We start from the raw sequence: 22,738 nt of genomic DNA on the forward strand, positions 1-22,738 counted from the left end.
ACCATTTTAAGTCCATACCCAGCTTGCTTTTTCTTAATATCCTAATAGTTTGAATATCTGGGTTAAACCAGTATTCAGCTTCCCTACAACCTTTAGACTTAATTGCTGCTTACACCTCTAGGGTAAGCTTGCCGTCACCGTTAGTATAGCATCATGCTGTGCCGTATTGTACTATGCGGCATAGCATTGTGCTATATGGTGCCTTCCTGACATCCGTCCCATTTGCAGCTTGCTTTCATTTAAAATCCTAATAGTTTGCATTTCAGAATGTAATGCATCTCTAAAACTATGCTGTGTTGTATGGCATGGCAATGTGCTGTATTTGGTGCTTTCGTACCATTTTAACTCTCTATCCAGCTTGCTTCCTATTATCCTAATAGTTTGAATATTTGGGTTAAACCAGTATTCAGCTTCCCTACAATCTTTAGACTTAATTGCTGCTTGCGCCTCTAGGGTAAGCTTGCCGTCACCGTTAGTATAGCATCATGCTGTGCCGTATAGTGCCATGCGGCACAGCATTGTGCTATATGGTGCCTTCCTGACATCCATTCCATTTGCAGCTTACTTTCATTTCAAATCCTAATAGTTTGCATTTCAGAATGTAATGCATCTCTAAAACTATGCTGTGTTGTATGGCATGGCAATGTGCTGTTTTTGGTGCTTTCGTACCATTTTAAGTCCCTACCCAGCTTGCTTCCTATTATCCTAATAGTTTGAATATCTGGGTTAAACCAGTATTCAGCTTCCCTACAACCTTTAGACTTAATTGCTGCTTGCGCCTCTAGGGTAAGCTTGCCGTCACCGTTAGTATAGCATCATGCTGTGCCGTATTGTACTATGCGGCATAGCATTGTGCTATATGGTGCCTTCCTGACATCCGTCCCATTTGCAGCTTGCTTTCATTTTAAAATTCTAATAGTTTGCATTTCAGAATGTAATGCATCTCTAAAACTATGGTGTGTTGCATGGCAATGTGCTGTATTTGGTTCTTTCGTACCATTTTAAGTCCCTACCCAGCTTGCTTTTTCTTAATATCCTAATAGTTTGAATATCTGGGTTAATCTAGTAATCAGCATTCCTACAACCGTTAGACTTAATTGCTGCTTGCGCCTCTAGGGTAAGCTTGCCGTCACCGTTAGTATAGCATCATGCTGTGCCGTATAGTCCCATGTGGCACAGCATTGTGCTATATGGTGCCTTCCTGAAATCCATTCCATTTGCAGCTTACTTTCATTTCAAATCCTAATAGGTTGCATTTCAGAATGTAATGCATCTCTAATCCTATGCTGTGTTGCATGGCAATGTGCTGTATTTGGTGCTTTCGTACCATTTTAAGTCCCTATCCAGCTTGCTTATTCTTAATATCCTAATAGTTTGAATATCTGGGTTAAACCAGTATTCAGCTTCCCTACAACCGTTAGACTTAATTGCTGCTTGCGCCTCTAGGGTAAGCTTGCCGTCACCGTTAGTATAGCATCATGCTGTGCCGTATTGTACTTTTCACTAAAAAGTCCATTGGAAGACTTGACTATTGTTTTTAAAAGACATATGCTTTACTTACAGCAATAAACCAAATGCAGACTAGAAAAATAAAAACATTCTTATGTTGAATTCAAACCTATGATTCGCTCACATTGATAGTGTAAACCAACACTCTCCCAACCGAGCTAACCAGAATGCTCATAAACATCATAAAATTTATCAGAGATTTAAGTCAATAATCGACAATGTCCAAGGTACTAAACATGATATATTTTATGGGGTTTCATAAGCAAGTCAATAGAGTACTTTACTACTAATTATGCATTCAATATTTGAGGAAACAAAGAAAAACTAAAACTATGTATTGGGTTTTACTAAAAATGTGATTGGAAGACTTGACTATTGTTTTTAAAAGACATATGCATTACTTAGAATAGAGCAATAAATCACATGCAGACTAGTAAAATAACATGATAATGTTGTGTTCAAACCTATGATAGGCTTTCCTTGTTAGTGTAAGACCCACACTCTACCAACTGAGCTAACCAGTCTGCACATAAGTGTCACCATAACCCTAATACCATAACCCTAACCCGAATAACCCTAAACATAACCCTAACTCTAACACCAACCCTAACACTAACCCGAACCCTAACACGAACCCTAACACGAACCCTAATCATAACCCTAACCCAAAACGAACCCTAACTCTAATCCTAACCATAACCCGAACCCTAACCCTTACAATAATTTTAACCCTAACCCTAGTACGAACCCTAGCCATAACCCTAATACCAACCCTTACCCTAGCCATAACCCTAACCCTAATATGAAACCTAACCAAAAATCCTAATTCAAATTCTAACCCTAATATGAACAATAACCCAAATTATGAACCCTAATCCTAATACGAACCCTAACCCTTGCCATGGCCCTGGACCTAACCCTAACTCTAACCCTACACTAATGCCCTAATACCCTAACCCAAACCTTAAACCTAATACCCTAACATTAACCCTAATACGAACCCTAACCCCTAACATGATTCCTAACCCTAATAACCCTAACCTTAATAACCTTAACCCTAAACCTAAAACCTTAACCCTAACCCTAAATCCCAAACCCTAACCCCTTATCCTTTGTTATAACCCTAACATGAACCCTAACCCTGGCCCTGGCCCTAACCCCAACTCTAACCCTAATACCCTAACCCTAATAACCTAATACCCTAACACTAACCTAAAAACTCTAACCCTAATCCTAAAAAACTTATTCCTAACCCTTAACCCAAACCATAACCCTAAAACCCTAACCCTAAAACACTAACCCTAGCCCTTATAACCCCAATTCTAACCCTAACATGAACCCTAACCCAAAACCCTAACCCTAATACAAACCCTAATTCTAACCCGAACCTGAACACTAAACCTAATACGAACCCTAAGCCTAATACGAACCCTAAGCCTAATACGATCCCTAACCCTAGACCTACCCTAATACAAACCCTAACTATAACCCTAACACGAACCCTAACCATAATATGATCCCTAACCCAAAACCCTAACACTAACCCTAACCCTAATATGAACCCTAAACCTAAGAATAACTCAAACCTGAATCCGAACCCTAACCCTAAAACCCTAATACAAACCCTAACCCTAATACTATCCCAAACCCCAATATCCTAATACCCTAACTATAACCCTAACACTTAACCCTAACCTTGACCTTAACCAAACCTTAACCCCTTACCCTAAACCTAAGACCCTGACCCTAATACCCTAACCCTTATACTAACCCTAACACGAACCACAACCCTAATAACCCTAACCCTAATAACCCTAACCCTAATAATCCTAACCCTAATAACCCTAACCCTAAAACCCTAACCCTAAATCCCTAACCCCTAATCCTTAACCCTAACACGAATGCTAACCCTAACCCTTGCCATGGCCCTGGACCTAACCCTAACTCCTAACCCTAACCCTAATAACCCTAACCTTAACCCCTAAAGCCTACCCCTAATCCAAGCCCTAATACTAACCCTATCCCTAATACCATATCCCTAATACCCTATCCCTAATATCCTAACCCTAATACCCTAACCCTAAAACCCTAACCCTAATAACTCTAACCCTAATACCCTAACCCTAATACCCTAATCCTAAAAACCTAACTTAAAACCCTAACCGTAACCCTAAAACCCTAACCCTTAACCCTAACCCTAAAACCCTAACCTTAACCCTAATACCATAACCCTAATTCTAACCCTAACCCTAATACCCCTACTCTAATACAATAATACCCTAACGCTAACCCAAAAACCTTAACACTAAATCTAATAAACTTAACCTTAACCCTAAAAACCTAACCCTAACCCTAATAACCCAAACCCTAACCCTAATACCCTAACCCTAATACCCTAACCCTAAAACAATAACCCTAAACCTAACTCTAACCCTAACTCTAACATGAACCCTAACCCTAATCATAATATGAACCCAAAACCGTAACCCTAACGCTAACCCTAACCCTAATATGAACTCTAAACCTAACATAAATCAAACCAGAACCCTAATCCTAAAACCCTAACCCTAATAAGAAACCTAACCCTAACCATAATACTAACCCAAACTCCAATATCCTAATACCCTAACTCTAACTTTAACCCTAACCAAACCCTAACCCTAAGCCCTGACCCTAACCCTAATACCCTAACCCCTATACGAACCCTAACCCTAATAACCCTAACACTAATAACCATAACCCTAAAACCCTAACCACAAATCCCTAACCCCTAATCCTTAACCCTAACATGAACCCTAACCCTAACCCATGCCATTGATGTGGCCCCAACCCTAACTCTAACCCTACCCTAATATCCTAACCCTAAAACCCTAACCTTAACCCTAACCCTAATATCCTAACCCTAATAACCCTAACCTTAACACCTAACCCTGACACTAATCCTAATACCCTAACCCTAGCCCTAAAATCATAACCCTAATAACACTAACCATAACCCCAAACCCTAACCCTAATACCCTAACTCTAAAATCCTAACACTAAAACACTAACCCTAACCCTTAAACCCTAACCCTAATACCCTAACGTTAACCCTAACCCAAATACCATAATTCTAACCTTAACTCTAACCCTAATAACATACTCCTAAGCCTAATATCCTAACCTTAACCCTAACCCTAAATGTTTTATTTAAATAAGCTACAATGTCCAAGATACTAAACATGATATATTCTATGGGGTTTCATAAGCAAGTCATTAGAATACTTTCCTACTAAAGGTATAAAACATATGCAGTCAATATTTGAGGAAACAAAGAAAAAATAAAGCTATTTATTGGGTTTCACTAAAAAGTCCATTGGAAGACTTGACTATTGTTTTTAAAAGACATATGCATTACTTAGTATAGAGCAATAAATCACATGCAGACTAGTAAAATAAAAACATGCTTATGTTGTATTCAAATCTATGATAGGCTTTCCTTGTTAGTGTGCTTAAAAACATCATAAAATTTATCAGTGATTTAAGTCAATAATCTACAATGTCCAAGGTACTAAACATGATATATTTTATGGGGTTTCATAAGCAAGTCATTAGAGTACTTTACTACTAATTATGCATTCAATATTTGAGGAAACAAAGAAAAACTAAAACTATGTATTGGGTTTCACTAAAAATGTGATTGGAAGACTTGACTATTGTTTTTAAAAGACATATGCATCACTTAGAATAGAGCAATAAATCACATGCAGACTAGTAAAATAAAAACATGCTTATGTTGTATTCCAACCTATGATAAGCTTTCCTTGTTAGTGTAAGACCCACACTCTACCAACTGAGCTAACCAGTCTGCAAATAAGTGTCACCATAACTCTAACCCTAATACCCGAACCCGAATAACCCTAAACCTAACCCTAACCCTAAATCTATCACCAACCCTAACCCCTAACCCTAAAACTAACCCGAACCCTAACACGAACCCTAACCCAAAACCCTTACTCTAATCCTTACCCTAACCCTAAACGAACCCTAACTCTAATCCTAACCATAACCCGAACCCTAACAATAATTTTAACCCTAACCCTAATACGAACCCTAGCCCTAACCCTAATACAAACCTTTACCCTAGCCATAACCCTAACCCTAATATGAAGCCTAACCCAAAATCCTATTTCAAATTCTAACCCTAACCCTAATACGAACCCGAACCCGAACCCTTAACCTAAAACCCTAACCCTAATATTAACAATAACCCTAATACGAACCCTACTCCTAATACGAACCCTAACCCTAATCATAACACTAAACCTAATAGGAACCCTAACCATTATCCTAGTAACACTAACCCTAACCCTGACCCTTTCCCAAACCCTAATACGAATCCAAGCCCTAACCATAAAACCCTAACCCTAATAAACTAACCCCTAACCCTAATACCCTAACCCTAAACTTAACCCAAATACTCTAATACCCTAATCCTAACCCTTATAACCATAACCATTGCCCTAAAACCCTAACCCATATACCCTAACCATAACCCTAATACCCTAAATCTGACCCGAATCCGAACCCTAAACCTAATATGTACCCTAACCTGAACCCTAACCCTAATATCCTAAAATCCTACACCTAACCCTTAACCTTAACCCTAACCTAACCCTAACCCCTTACCCTAAAACACTAACCCTAATACCCTAACATTAACCCTAATTCGAACCCTAACCCTAATAACACTAACCTTAATAACCTTAACCCTAAACCTAAAACCCTAAATCCCAAACCCTAACCCCTTATCCATAATTATAACCCTAACCCCAACCTTAACCCTAACCCTGGACCTGGCCCTAACCCCAACTCTAAACCTAATACCCTAACCCTAATACCCTAACACTAACCTAAAAACCCTAACCTTAATCCTAAAAAACTTAACCCTAACCCTTAACCCACACCATAACCCTAAAACCCTAACCCTAAAACACGAACCCTAGCCCTTATAACCCTAACTCTAACCCCTAACAAGAACAATAAAAACCTAACCCTAAACCTAAAACCCTAACCATAACACCCTAACTCTAACCCTAATACCCTAACCCTAAAACCCTAACCCTATTAACCCTAACCCCAAACCCTAACCCAAATATCCTAACCCTAAAACTCTAACCCTAAAACCCTAACACCAACCATAAAACCCTAACCCTATCTCTAACCCTAATACCCTAACCCTAACCCTAAAACACTAACCCTAACCCTAATCCTAATAAACCTAATACTAACCCCTAACCCTAATACCCTTACCCTAAAACACTAGCTCTAATCCTAAAACCCTAATCCTAATAACCCTAACCCTAATACCCTAACCCTAACCCTAAAACCCAAACGCTAACCAAAAACTCTAAATCTAACCCTAATACCCTAACCCTAAATCCCTAACCCTAACCCCTAATACTTAACCCTACAAACTCTAACCCTACCCTAATACCCTAACCCTAATACCATAACCCTATCCCTAACCCAAACTATAACCCTAATACCCTAACCCTAACATTAATAACCCTAAACCTAACCCTAATACAAACCCTAATTCTAACCCTAACATGAACCCTAACCCTAATCATAACCCTAACCCTAATACAAACCCTAATTCTAACCAGAACCTGAACCCTAAGCCTAATACGAACCCTAACCATAATATGATCCCTAACCCAAAACCCTAACCCTAACGCTAATATGAACCCTAAACCTAAGAATAACTCAAACCTGAATCAGAACCCTAACCCTAAAACCCTAATACAAACCCTTACCCTAATACTATCCCAAACCCCAATATCCTAATACCCTAACTATAACCCTAACACTTATCCCTAACCTTGACCTTAACCAAACCTTAACCCATAACCCTTACCCTAAACTTAAGACCCTGACCCTAATACCCTAACCCTTATACTAACCCTAACACGAACCACAACCCTAATAACCCTAACAACCCTAACCCTAAAACCCTAACCCTAAATCCCTATCCCTAACCCCTAATCCTTAACCCTAACCATAATACGAACGCTAACCCTAACCCTTGCCATGGCCCTGGACCTAACTCTAACCCTACACTAATACCCTAACCCAACCCTTAACCCTAACCCTAATACCCTAACCTTAACCCCTAAAGCCTACCCCTAACCCAAGCCCTAATACTAACCCTAACCCTAATACCCTAACCCTAAAACCCTAATCCTAATACCCTAACCCGAATAACCCTAAACCTAATCCTAACCATAACCCGAACCCTAACCCTTACAATAATTTTAACCCTAACCCTAGTACGAACCCTAGCCATAACCCTAATACCAACCCTTACCCTAGCCATAACCCTAACCCTAATATGAAGCCTAACCCAAAATCCTAATTTAAATTCTAACCCTAACCCTAATATGAACCCTAACCCGAACCCTAAAACCCTAACCCTAATATGAACAATAGCCCAAATTATGAACCCTAATTCTAATACGAACCCTAACCCTAATCATAACACTAAACCTAATAGGAACCCTAATCCTAGTAACCCTAACCCAAACCCTAATACGAATCCTAACCCTAACCCTAAAACCCTTACCCTAACCCTAATAACCATAACCCTTACCCTAAAACCCTAACCTATATGCCCTAACCATAACCCTAATACCCTAACTCTGACCCTATCCCAAACCCTAAACCTAATATGAACCCTAACCTGAACTCTAACCCTAATATCCTAATATCCTAACCCTAATACCCTAACATTAACCCTAATATGAACCCTAACATGATCCCTAACCCTAATAACCCTAACCTTAATAACCTTTACCCTGAACCAAAAACCTTAACCCTAAATCACAAACCCTAACCCCTTATTCTTTGTTATAACCCTAACATGAACCCAAACCCCAACCTTAACTCTAAGCCTAACCCTGGCCCTGGCCATAACCCCAACTCTAACCCTAATACCCTAACCCTAATAACCTAATACCCTAACACTAACCTAAAAACTCTAACCCTAGTCCTAAAAAACTTATCCCTAACCCTTAACCCAAACCATAACCCTAAAACCCTAACCCTAAAACACTAACCCTAGCCCTTATAATTCTAATTCTAACCACTAACAAGAACTCTGAAACCCTAACCATAACACCCTAAACCTAACTCTAACCCTAACTCTAATACCATAACCCTAAAGCCCTAACCCTATTAACCCTAACCCTAACCCAAAAATTCTAACCCTAAAACCCTAACACCAACCATAAAACCCTATCCCTAACCCTAATACCATAACCCTAACCCTAAAACCCTAACCCTAATCCTAATAAACCTAATCCTAACCCTAAACCTAATACCCTAACCCTAAAACACTAACCCTAATCCTAAAACCCTAATCCTAATAACCCATTATCCTAACCCTAATACCCTAACACTAACCCTAAAACCCTAATCCTAAAACCCTAACCCTAAAACCCAAACGCTAACCATAAAACTCTAAATCTAACCCTAACCCTGATACCCTAACCCTAAATCCCTAACCTTAACCCCTAATACTTAACCCAAACCCTAAAACCCTAACAATAAAACACTAACCCAAACTCTAACCCCACCCCTAATACCCTAACCCTAATACCATAACCCTATACCTAACCCGAACTCTAACCCTAATACCCTAACCATTACATTAATAACCCTAAATCTAACCCTAAACCTAACCCTAATACAAACCCTAATTCTAACCCTAACTCGAACCTGAACCCTAAGCCTAATACGAACCCTAATACGAACCCTAACCCTAGACCGAACCCTAACTATAACCCGAACATGAACCATATCCATAATATGATCCCTAATCCAAAACCCTAACGCTAACCATATTCCTAATATGAACCCTAAACCTAAGAATAACTCAAACCTGAATCCGAACCCTAACCCTAATGCTAACCCAAACTCCAATACCCTAACTATAACCCTAACACTTAACCCTAACCTTGACACTAACCAAACCTTAACCCCTTACCCTAAACCAAAAACCCTAACCCTTATACTAACTCTAACACGAACCACAACCCTAACTCTAATAACCCTAAAACCCTAACCCTAAATCCCTAACCCCTAATCCTTAACCCTAATACGAACCCTAACCCTTGCCATGGCCCTGGACCTAACCCTAACTCTAACCCTACACTAATACCCTAACCCAAACCTTAACCCTAACCCTAATACCCTAACCTTAACCCCTAAAGCCTACCCCTAACCCAGGCCCTAATCCTAACCCTAATACCCTAACCCTAAAACCCTAACCCTAAAAATCCTAACCCTAATACCCTAACCCTAATACCCTAACCCTAAAACCCTAACTCTAACCTTAACCCTAACCCTAAAACCCTAACCTCAACCCTAATACCATAATCTCTAACCCTAATCTCTATCCTAACTCTAACCCTAATAACCTAACCCTAACCCAAATATTCTAACCCTAACCCTAAATGTCTTACAATTTATGAGAGTTTTATTTAAATAAGCTACAATGTCCAAGGTACTAAACATGATATATTCTATGGGGTTTCATACACAAGTCATTAGAATACTTTACTAGTAAATGTTATAAAACATATGTATTCAATATTTGATGAAACAAAGAAAAAATAAAGCTATTTATAGGGTTTCACTAAAAATGTGATTGGAAGACTTGACTATTGTTTTTTAAAAACATATGCATTACTTAGTACAGAGCAATAAATCACATGCAGACTAGTAAAATAAAATATAAATTATGTCGGATTCAAACCTATGATATGCTTACATTGATAGGTTAAGACCAACACTCTACCAACTGAGCTAACCAGTCTGCACATAAGTGTCACCATAACCCTAACCCCCTAACCCTAAAAACCCTAAATCTAACCCTAACCCTAACTCTAACACCAACCATAACCCTAACCCCTAACCATAACACTAACCCGAACCCTAACACGAACTCTACACCAAAGCCCTAATCCTAACCCTAAACGAACCCTAAATCTAATCCTAACCATAACCCGAACCCTAACAATAATATGAACTCTAACCCTAATACGAACCTTTACCCTAGCCATAACCCTAACCCTAATATGAAGCCTAACACAAAACCCTAATTCTAATGCTAACCCTAGGTCTAATAAGAACCATAACCCAAACCCTAAACCTAAAACCCTAACCATAACACCCTAACTCTAACCCTAATACCCTAACCATATTAACCCTAACCCTAATACCCTAACCCTAATACCCTAACCCTAAAACTCTAACCCTAAAACCCTAACACAAACCATAAAACCCTAACCCTATATCCTAACACTAACCCTAATCCTAATAAACCTAACCCTAGCCCCTAACCCTAATACCCTAAAACCCTAATCCTAAATTCCTAACCCTAATAACCCTAACCCATAACCCTTCCTCTAATACCCGAATACTAACCCTAAAACCCTAACCCAAAAACCATAACCCTAACACGAACCCTAACCATAATATGAACCCTAACGCTAACCCTAACCCTAATATGAACCCTAAACCTAAGAATAACTCAATATACTACAATGTCCAAGGTACTAAACATGATATATTCTATGGGGATTCATAAGGAAGTCATTAGAATACTTTACTACTAAAGTTATAAAATATATGCATTCAATATTTGAGGAAACACAGAAAAAATAAAGCTATTTATTGTGTTTCACTAAAAAGTCCATTGGAAGACTTGACTTGTTTTTAAAAGACATATGCATTACTTAGTAAAGAGCAATAAATCACATGCTGACTAGTAAAATAAAAAATACTTATGTTGGATTCAAACCTATGATAGGCTTAAATTGATAGGGTAAGACCAACACCATACCAACTGATCTAAGCAGAATGCTCATAAATGAACTCTAATTTGTCAGAGATTTAAGTCAATAAGCTACAATTTCCAAGGTACTAAACATGATATATTCTATGAGGTTTAATAAGCAAGTCATTAGAATACTTTACTACTAAAGTTATAAAACATATGCAGTCAATATTTGAGGTAACAAAGAAAAAAATAAAGCTATTTTCTCTGACGTCCTAGTGGATGCTGGGAACTCCGTAAGGACCATGGGGAATAGCGGGCTCTGAAGGAGGCTGGGCACTCTAGAAAGATTTATGACTACCTGGTGTGCACTGGCTCCTCCCACTATGACCCTCCTCCAAGCCTCAGTTAGATCTTGTGCCCGGCCGAGGTTGGATGCACACTAGGGGCTCTCCTGAGCCCTTAGAAAGAAAGTATAGATTTAGGTTTTTTATTTTCAGTGAGACCTGCTGGCAACAGGCTCACTGCAGCGAGGGACTAAGGGGAGAAGAAGCGAACTCGCCTGCTTGCAGCCGGATTGGGCTTCTTAGGCTACTGGACACCATTAGCTCCAGAGGGATCGACCGCAGGCCCAGTCCTTGGTGTTCGGTCCCGGAGCCGCGCCGCCGTCCCCCTTACAGAGCCAGAAGCAAGAAGAGGTCCGGAAAATCGGCGGCAGAAGACATCAGTCTTCACCAAGGTAGTGCACAGCACTGCAGCTGTGCGCCAGTGCTCCTCATACACACTTCACACTCCGGTCACTGAGGGTGCAGGGTGCTGGGGGGGGGGGGCGCCCTGAGAAGCAATAATAACACCTTGGCTGGCAAAAATACCACAATATATAGCCCCAGAGGCTATATATGTGGAAAATACCCCTGCCAGAATCCAGAAAAAAGCGGGAGAATAGTCCGCGGAAAAGGGGCGGAGCTATCTCCCACAGCACACGGGCGCCATTTCTCCTTCACAGATCCGCTGGAAGGAAGCTCCCTGGCTCTCCCCTGCAGTCTACACTACAGAACAGGGTTAAAACAGAGAGGGGGGGCACTAAATTTAGGCGCAGTATAAATTATATAAAAGCAGCTATAGGGGACATAACTCAGTTAGTCCCTGCATTATATAGCGCTCTGGTGTGTGCTGGCATACTCTCACTCTGTCCCCCCAAAGGGCTTTTGTGGGTCCTGTCCTCATTGGAGCATTCCTTGTGTGTGTGCGGTGTGTCGGTACAGCTGTGTCGACATGTTTGATGAGGAGACTTATGTGGAGGCGGAGCAGATGCCGATAAATGAGATGTCGCCCCTGTGGGCCGACACCAGAGTGGATGGATAGGTGGAAGGTATTAACCGACAGTGTCAACTACTTACATAAAAGGCTGTATGACGTAACAGCTATGGGACAGCCGGCTTCTCAGCCTGCGCCTGCTCAGACGTCTCAAAGGCCATCAACGCTCCCTCAGATGGCAGACACAGATGTCGACACGGAGTCTGACTCCAGTGTCGACGAGGTTGAGACATATACACAATCCATTAGGAACATCCGTTACATGATCCCGGCAATATAAAATGTGTTACACATTTCTGACATTAACCCAAGTACCACTAAAAACAAAGGGTTTTATGTGTGGGGAGAAAAAGCAGGCAGTGTTTTGTTCCCCCATCAAATAAGTGAATGAAGTGTGAAAAAGCGTGGGTTCCCCCGATAAGAAACTGGTAATTTCTAAAAAGTTACTGATGGCGTACCCTTTCCCACCAGAGGATAAGTTATGCTGGGAGATATCCCCTAGGGTGGATAAGGCGCTCACACGTTTGTCAAGGTGGCACTGCCGTCTTAGGATATGGCCACTTTGAAGGTACCTGCTGATAAATAGCAGGAGGCTATCCTGAAGTCTGTATTTACACACTCAGGTACTAGACTGAGACCTGCAGTCTGCTGCAGCGTGGTCTGTACCCCTTTCAAACAGGGATACTATTTTGCGAACATAAGACGTCGTCTTATATATGAGGGATGCACAGAGGAATATTTTGCCGGCTGGCATCCTGAATTATTGCAATGTCCATTCTGTCAGGAGGGTATTGGAGACCCGACACTGGACAGGTGATGCTGACTTTAAAAGGCACATAGAGCCTTATAAGGGTGAGGAATTGGTTGGGGATGGTCTCTGGGACCTCGTATCCACAGCAACAGCTGGGATGAAAATATTTTACCTCAGGTTTCCTCACAGCCTAAGAAAAGCACTGTATTATCAGGTACAGTCCTTTCGGCTTCAAAAAAGCAGGCGGGTCAAACGAGGGAAGAGGGAAAAAGCTGCACCAGCAGCCAGTTCTCAGAATCAAAATTCTTCCCCTGCTTCCTCTGAGTCCACCGCATGACGCAGGGGCTCCACAGGCGTAGCCAGGTACGGTGGGGGGCCGCCTCAAAAATTTCAGCGATCAGTGGGCTCGCTCACAGGTGGATCCCTGGATCCTTCAAGTATTATCTCAGGGGTACAAGCTGGAAGTCGAGGCGTCTCCCCCCCGCCGTTTACTCAAATCTGCCTAGCCGACAACTCCCTCAGGCAGGGAGGCTGTGCTAGAGGCAATTCACAAGCTGTATTCCCAGCAGGTGATAGTCAAGGTGCCCCTACTTCAACAAGGACGGGGTTACTATTCCACACTGTTTGTGGTACCGAAACCAGCCGGTTCGGTGAGACCCATTTTAAAATGGAAATCCTTGAACACTTACATAACAAAGTTCAAGATGGAATCGCTCAGGGCGGTTATTGCAAGCCTGGACGAGGGGGATTACATGGTATCCCTGGACATCAAGGATGCTTACCTGCATGTCCCTATTTACCTTCCTCACCAGGAGTACCTCAGATTGTGGTACAGGATTGCCATTACCAATTCCAGACACTACCGTTTGGACTGTCCACGGCACCGAGGGTGTTTACCAAGGTAATGGCAGAAATGATGATACTCCTTCAAAAAAAGGGTTTTTTTATTTATCCCATACTTGGACGATCTCCTTATAAAGGCAAGGTCCAGGGAGCAGTTACTGGTCGGAGTAGCACTATCTCAGGAGGTGCTACAACAGCATGGCTGGATTCTGAACATTCCTAAGTCACAGCTGGTTCCTTCCACTCGCTTACTGTTCCTGGGGATGATTTTGGACACAGAACAGAAAAAAGTGTTTCTCCCGCAGGAGAAAGCCAAGGAGCTGTCATCTCTAGTCAGAGACCTCCTAAAACCAAAAAGGGTATCGGTGCATCGTTGCACACGAGTCCTGGGAAAAATGGTGGCTTCATACGAAGCAATTCCATTCGGCAGGTTCCATGCGAGGACCTTCCAGTGGGACCTCTTGGATAAGTGGTCGGGATCGCATCTTCAAATGCATCAAATGATAACCCTGTCTCCAAGGACCAGGGTGTCTCTACTGTGGTGGCTGCAGGGTGCTCATCTTCTAGAGGGCCGCAGTTTCGGCATACAGGACTGGGTCCTGGTGACCACGGATGCCAGCCTTCGAGGCTGGGGAGCAGTCACACAGGGAAGAAACTTACAGGGCCTATGGTAAAGTCAGGAGACTTCCCTACATATAAATTCTGGAACTGAGGGCCATTTACAATGCCCTAAGTCAGGCAAGACCCCTGCTTCAAAATCAGCCGGTACTGATACAGTCAGACAACCTCACGGCAGTCGCCCATGTGAACCGACAGGGCGGCACAAGAAGCAGGATGGCAATGGCAGAAGCCACAAGGATTCTCCGATGGGCGGAAAATCACGTACTAGCACTGTCAGCAGTGTTCATTCCGGGAGTGGACAACTGGGAAGCAGACTTCCTCAGCAGACACGACCTACACCCGGGAGAGTGGGGACTTCATCCAGAAGTCTTCCTGCTGTTGGTAAACCGTTGGGAAAGGCCACAGGTGGACATGATGGCGTCCCGCCTCAACAAAAAGCTAAAGAGATATTGCGCCAGGTCAAGGGACCCTCAGGCGATAGCTGTGGACGCTCTAGTGACACCGTGGGTGTACTAGTCGGTTTATGTATTCCCTCCTCTGCCTCTCATACCAAAGGTACTGAGAATAATAAGATGGCGAGGAGTAAGAACGATACTCGTGGTTCCGGATTGGCCAAGAAGGGCTTGGTACCCGGAACTTCAGAAAATGATATCAGAGGACCCATGGCCTCTGCCGCTCAGACAGGACCTACGTCAGCAGGGGCCCTGTCTGTTCCAAGACTTACCGCGGCTGCGTTTGACGGCATGGCGATTGAACGCCGGATCCTGAAGGAAAAGGGTATTCCGAAAGAAGTCATTCCTACGCTTATTAAAACCAGGAAAGATGTTACGGCAAAGCATTATCACCGCATATGGCGGAAATATGTTGCATGGTGCGAGGCCAAAAAGGCCCCAACAGAGGAATTTCCTCTAGGTCGATTTCTACATTTCCTGCAAGCAGGAGTGAATATGGGCCTAAATCTAGGCTCCATTAAAGTACAGATCTCGGCTCTGTCGATTTTCTTTCAAAAAGAACTAGCTTCAGTACCTGAAGTTCAGACATTGTGAAAGGAGTGCTGCATATTCAGCCCCCGTTTGTGCCCCCTGTGGCACATTGGGATCTCAACGTGGTGTTGAGTTTTTCTTAAAATCACATTGGTTTGAGCCACTAAAAACCGTGGATCTAAAATATCTCACATGGAAAGTGGTCATGTTGTTGGCCTTGGCTTCGGCCAGGCGAGTGTCAGAATTGGCGGCTTTATCATGTAAAAGCCCTTATCTGATTTTCCATATGGATAGGGCAGAATTGAGGACTCGTCCCCAATTTCTCCCTAAGGTGGTGTCAGAGTTTCACCTGAACCAGCCTATTGTGGTGCCGGCGGCTACTAGTGAATTGGAGGACTCCAAGTTGCTAGACGTTGTCAGGGCCCTGAAAATATATGTTTCCAGGACGGCTGGAGTCAGAAACTCTGACTCGCTGTTTATCCTGTATGCACCCAACAAGCTGGGTGCTCCTGCTTCTAAGCAGTCTATTGCTCGCTGGATTTGTAGTACAATTCAGCTTGCACATTTTGTGGCAGGCATACCACAGCCATAATCTGTAAATGCCCATTCCTCAAGGAAGGTGGGCTCATCTTGGGCGGCTGCCCGAGGGGTCTCGGCTTTACAACTTTGCCGAGCAGATACTTGGTCAGGGGCAAACACGTTTGCAAAATTCTACAAATTTGATACCCTGGCTGAGGAGGACCTGGAGTTCTCTCATTCGGTGCTACAGAGTCATCCGCACTCTCCCGCCCGTTTGGGAGCTTTGGTATAATCCCCATGGTCCTTACGGAGTTCCCAGCATCCACTAGGACGTCAGAGAAATAAGAATTTACTCACCGGTAATTCTATTTCTCGTAGTCCGTAGTGGATGCTGGGCGCCCATCCCAAGTGCGGATTGTCTGCAATACTTGAAAATAGTTATTGTTAACTAAAGGGTTATTGTTGAGCCATCTGTTGAGAGGCTCAGTTGTTTTCATACTGTCAAACTGGATATAGTATCACGAGTTGTACGGTGTGATTGGTGTGGCTGGTAAGAGTCTTACCCGGGATTCTAAATCCTTCCTTATTATGTCAGCTCGTCCGGGCACAGTGTCCTAACTGAGGCTTGGAGGAGGGTCATAGTGGGAGGAGCCAGTGCACACCAGGTAGTCATAAATCTTTCTAGAGTGCCCAGCCTCCTTCGGAGCCTGCTATTCCCCATGGTCCTTATGGAGTTCCCAGCATCCACTACGGACTACGAGAAATAGAATTACCGGTGAGTAAATTCTTATTTATTGGGTTTCACTAAAAATTCCTTTGAAGACATGCATTACTTAGTATAGAGCAATAAATCACATGCTGACTAGTAAAATAAAAACTGCATTATGTTGGATTCAAACCTATGATAAGCTTACATTGATAGTGTAAGACCAACACCCTACCAACTGACCTAACCAGAATGCTCATAATTGTCCTCTATTTTGTCAGAGATTTATGTAAATAAGCTGCAATGTCCAAGGTACTAAACATGATATATTCTATGAGGTTTCATAAGCAAGTCATTAGAATACTTTACTACTAAAGTTATAAAACATATGCATTCAATATTTGAGGAAACAAAGAAAAAATAAAGCTATTTATTGGGTTTCACTAAAAAGTCCATTGGAAGACTTGACTATTGTTTTAAAATACATATGCATTACTTAGTAAAGAGCAATAAATCACATGATGACTAGTAAAATAAAAAAGGCTTATGTAGGATTCAAACCTATGATAGGCTGACATAGATAGCGCAAGACCAAGACTCTACCAGCTGAGCTAACCAGAATGCTGACAAAGGTCCAAAAATGTATTAGAGATTTAAGTCATTAAGCTACAATGTCCATGGTACTAAACATGATATATTCTATGGGGTGTCATAAGTAAGTCATTAGAATACTTTGATACTAAAGTTATAAGACATATGCATTCAATATTTGAGAAAACAAAGAAAAAATAAAGCTTTCTATTGGGTTTCACTAAAAAGTCCATTGGAAAACTTGACTATTGTTTTTAATAGACATATGCATTACTTATTATAGAGCAATAAATCACATGCAGACTAGTAAAATAAAAAAAGGCTTACATTAGTTTCAAACCTATGGCAGGCTTACATTGATTGTATAAAACCAACGCTCTACCAACTGAGCTAACCAAAATGCTTAGCAGCATCTGAAAATTTATCAGAGATTTATGTAAATAAGCTACAATGTTCAAGGTACTAAACATGATATATTCTATGGGGATTCATAAGCAAGTCATTAGAATACTTTACTACTAAAGTTATAAAACATATGCATTCAATATTTGAGGAAACAAAGAAAAAATAAAGCTATCTATTGGGTTTCAGTAAAAAGTCCATTGAAAGACTTGACTATTGTTTTTAAAAGACATATGCATTACTTATTATAGAGCAATAAATCACATGCAGACTAGTAAATTAAAAACATGCTTACGTTGTAGTCAAACCTGTGATATGCATACCATGTTAGTGTAAGACCTACACTCTACCAACTGAGCTAACCAGTCTGCATGTAAATGACTTCCAATTTGTCAGAGATTTATGCAAATAAGCTACAATTTCCAAGGTACTAATCATGATATATTCAGTGGGGTGTCATAAGTAAGTCATTAGAATACATTACTACTAAATTTATAAGACATATGCATTCAATATTTGAGGAAACAAAAAAAATAAAGCTATCTATTGGGTTTCAGTAAAAAAACATTTGGAGGACTTGACTGATGTTTTTAAAAGACATATGCATTACTTAGTATAGAGCAATAAATCACATGCTGACTAGTAAAATAAAAAATGATTATGTTGGATTCAAACCTATAATAGGCTTACATTGATGGTATAAGACCAACACCCTACCAACTGATCTAACCAGAATGCACATAATTGTTTTACAATTTGTCAGAGATTTATGTAAATAAGCTACAATTTCCAAGATACTAAACATGATATATTCTTTTGGGTTTCATAAGCAAGTCATTAGAATACTTTATTACTAAAGTTATAAAACATGCATTCAATATTTGAGGAAACAAAGAAAAAATAAAGCTATTTATTGTGTTTCACTAAAAAGTCCATTGGAAGACTTGACTATTATTTTTAAAAGACATGCATTATTTAGAATAGAGCAATGAATCACATGCTGACTAGTAAAATAAAAAATGCATATGTTGGATTCAAACCTATGATAGGCTTACATTGATGGTATAAGACCAACACCCTAGCAACTGAGCTAACTAGAAAGCTCATAATTGTCCTAACATTTGTTAGAGATTTAAGTAAATAAGCTACAATGTCCAAGGTACTAAACATGATATATTCTATGGGGATTCACAAGCAAGTCATTAGAATACTTTACTACTAAAGTTATAAAACGTATGCATTCGATATTTGAGGAAACAAAGAAAAAATAAAGCTATTTATTGGTTTTCACTAAAAAGTCCATTGGAAGACTTGACTATTGTTTTTAAAAGACATATGCATTACTTAGTAAAGAGCAATAAATCACATGCTGACTAGTAAAATTAAAAAAAACTTATGTTGGATTCAAACCTATGACAGGCTTATATTGATAGTGTAAGACCAACACCCTACCAACTGATCTAACCAGAATGCACATAATTGTTCTACAATTTGTCAGAGATTTATGTAAATAAGCTACAATTTCCAAGATACTAAACATGATATATTCTTTTGGGTTTCATAAGCAAGTCATTAGAATACTTTATTACTATAGTTATAAAACATGCATTCAATATTTGAGGAAACAAAGAAAAAATAAAGCTATTTATTGGGTTTCACTAAAAAGTCCATTGGAAGACTTGACTATTATTTTTAAAAGACATATACATTACTTAGTATAGAGCAATAAATGACATGCTGGCTAGTAAAATAAAAATGGTTATGTTGCATTCAAACCTATGGTAGGCTTACATTGATAGCACAAGACCAACACCCTACCAACTGAGCTTACCGAAATGCTCATAAAGGTCCTCAAATGTATTCGAGATTTAAGTCAAAAAGCTACAATGTCCACGGTACTAAACATGATATATTCTATGGGGTGTCATAAGTAAGTCATTAGAATACTTTCCTAATAAATTTATAAGACATATGCATTCAATATTTGAGAAAACAAAGTAAAAATAAAGCTATCTATTGGGTTTCACTAAAAAGTCCATTGGAAGACTTGAGTATTTTTTTTTAAAAGACATATGCATTACTTATTATAAAGTAGTAAATTACATACAGACTAGTAAAATAAAAAAGGCTTACATTAGATTCAAACCTATGACAGACTTACATTGTTAGTATAAGACCAACGCTCTACCAACTGAGCTAACCAGAAGGCTCAAAAATATCTGGAAATTAATTAGAGATTTAAGTAAATAAGCTACAATGTCCAAGGTACTAAACATGATATATTTTATGGGGTTTCATAAGCAAGTCATTAGAGTACTTTACTACTAATTATGCATTCAATATTTGTTGAAACAAAGAAAAACTAAAACTATGTATTGGGTTTCACTAAAAATGTGATTGGAAGACTTGACTATTGTTTTTAAAAGACATATGCATTACTTAGTATGGAGCAATAAATCACATGCAGACTAGTTAAATAAAAACATGCTTATGTTGTTTTCAAACCTATGATTGGCTTTCCTTCTTAGGATAAGTCTTACACTCTACCAATCTGAGCTAACCAGTCTGCACATAAGTGTCACCCTAACCCTAATACCCTAACCCTGACCATAATAACCCTAACCATAAACATTACCCTAACAGCAACCCTAACCCCTTACACTAACCCGAACCATAACCCAAACCTGAACCCTAACCCTAACAATAATTTGAACCCTAACCCTAACAATAATTTGAACCCTAACCCTAATACGAACTCTAACCCTAACCCTAGCCCTAACCCTAATACGAAACCTTACCCTAGCCATAACCCTACCCCTAACCCTAATATGAACCCTAACCCAAAACCCAAATTCTAACGCTAACCCTAAACCTAAAATTAACCATAACCTAGCCCTAACCCTAATATGAACCCTAAATATAAACCTAACCCTATCCCTATCACAAACCCTAACCCTAATATGAACCTTAACCCTAACACAAAACCCTTATGCTAACCACTACCCTAATACGAAACCTAACCCGAACCCTAATCTCAAAACCCTAATATGAACCCTAACCCTAATACGAACCCTAACCCTAATATGAACCCTAACCCTAACACTAATATGAACCCTAACCCTTCCCCTAACCCCTAACCCTAAAAACCTTAACCCTAACTCTAACCCTAACCCCTAACTCTAATACCCTAACCCTAAAACCCAAACCCTAATAGTAATAAACCTAACTCTGACCCTAACCCTAATACCCTAACCCTAAAACCCTAATAACCCTAACCCTAATACCCTAACACTAACCCTAAAACCCTAACCATAAAACCAAAATTCTAACTCTAACCCTAACCCCTAATTCTAATACCCTAACACTAAAACCCTAACTCTATTAACCCTAACTCTTAACCTTAACCCTACCCCTATTACCCTAACCCTAAAACTCTAACCCTAAAACCCTAACCCCAACAATAAAACCCTAACCCTAGCTCTAACCCTAACACTAATACCCAAACCTTACCCTAATACCCTAACCCTAAAACCCTAATCCTAGTAAACATAACCCTAAAACCCTAACCCTAATAACACTTACCCCTAACCCTAATACCCTAACCCTAATACCCTAACCCTAAACCTAACCATAATACCCTAAACCTAATCCTAACATTAACCCTAACCCTAATTGTCTTACAATTTATGAGAGATTTAAGTCAATAAGCTACAATGTCCAAGGTACTAAACATGATATATTTTATGGAGTTTCATAAGCAAGTCATTAGAATACTTTACCACTAAAGTTATAAAACATATGCATTAAATATTTGAGGAAACAATAAAGCTATTTATTGGGTTTCACTAAAAAGTCCATTGGAAGACTAACATTGATAGTGTAAGACTAATACTATACCAACTGAGCAAACTAGTCTGCAAATAAGTGTCACCTAACCCTAATACCCTAACCCTAACTGTAATAACCCTAACCCTAACACCAAGCCTAACCCTAACCCCTAACACTAACCCGAACACTAACACGTACCCTAACCCAAAACCCTAATCCTAACCATAACCCTAAATGAACCCTAACTCTAACCCGAACCTTAACCCTAACCGTAAAAATAATTTGAACCCTAATACGAACCCTAACCCTAATACGAAAACTTACCCTAGCCATAACCCTAACCCTAATATGAACCCAAAACCCAAATTCTAACGCTAACCCTAACCCTAATACGAACCATAACCCTAGCCCTAACCCTAATACGAACCCTAACCCTAAATATAAACCTAACCCTATCACAAACCCTTACCCTAATATGAACCCTAACACCAAACCCTAACGCTAACCATAACCCTAATACGAACCCTAACCAGAACCCTAACCTTAAAACCCTAATACGAACCCTAACCCTAATACGAATCCTAACCCTATTTTGAACCCTAACCCTAAAACTAATATGAACCCTAACCCTTCCCCTAATCCCTAACCCTAAAAACCTTAACCCTAACTATAACTCCTAACCCCTAACCCTAACTTTAATACCCTAACTCTAAAACCCCAACCCTAATAGTAATAAACCTAACCCTGACAAAAACCCTAACCCTAAAACCCTAACCCTAAAACCCTAACCCTAGCCATAAAACCCTAATTCTAACTCTAACCCAAACACTAACCCCTAATCCTAATAC

The sequence above is a fragment of the Pseudophryne corroboree genome, chromosome 1 (genome assembly GCF_028390025.1).
Source record: "Pseudophryne corroboree isolate aPseCor3 chromosome 1, aPseCor3.hap2, whole genome shotgun sequence".
NCBI classification, from domain to species: Eukaryota; Metazoa; Chordata; class Amphibia; order Anura; family Myobatrachidae; genus Pseudophryne; species Pseudophryne corroboree.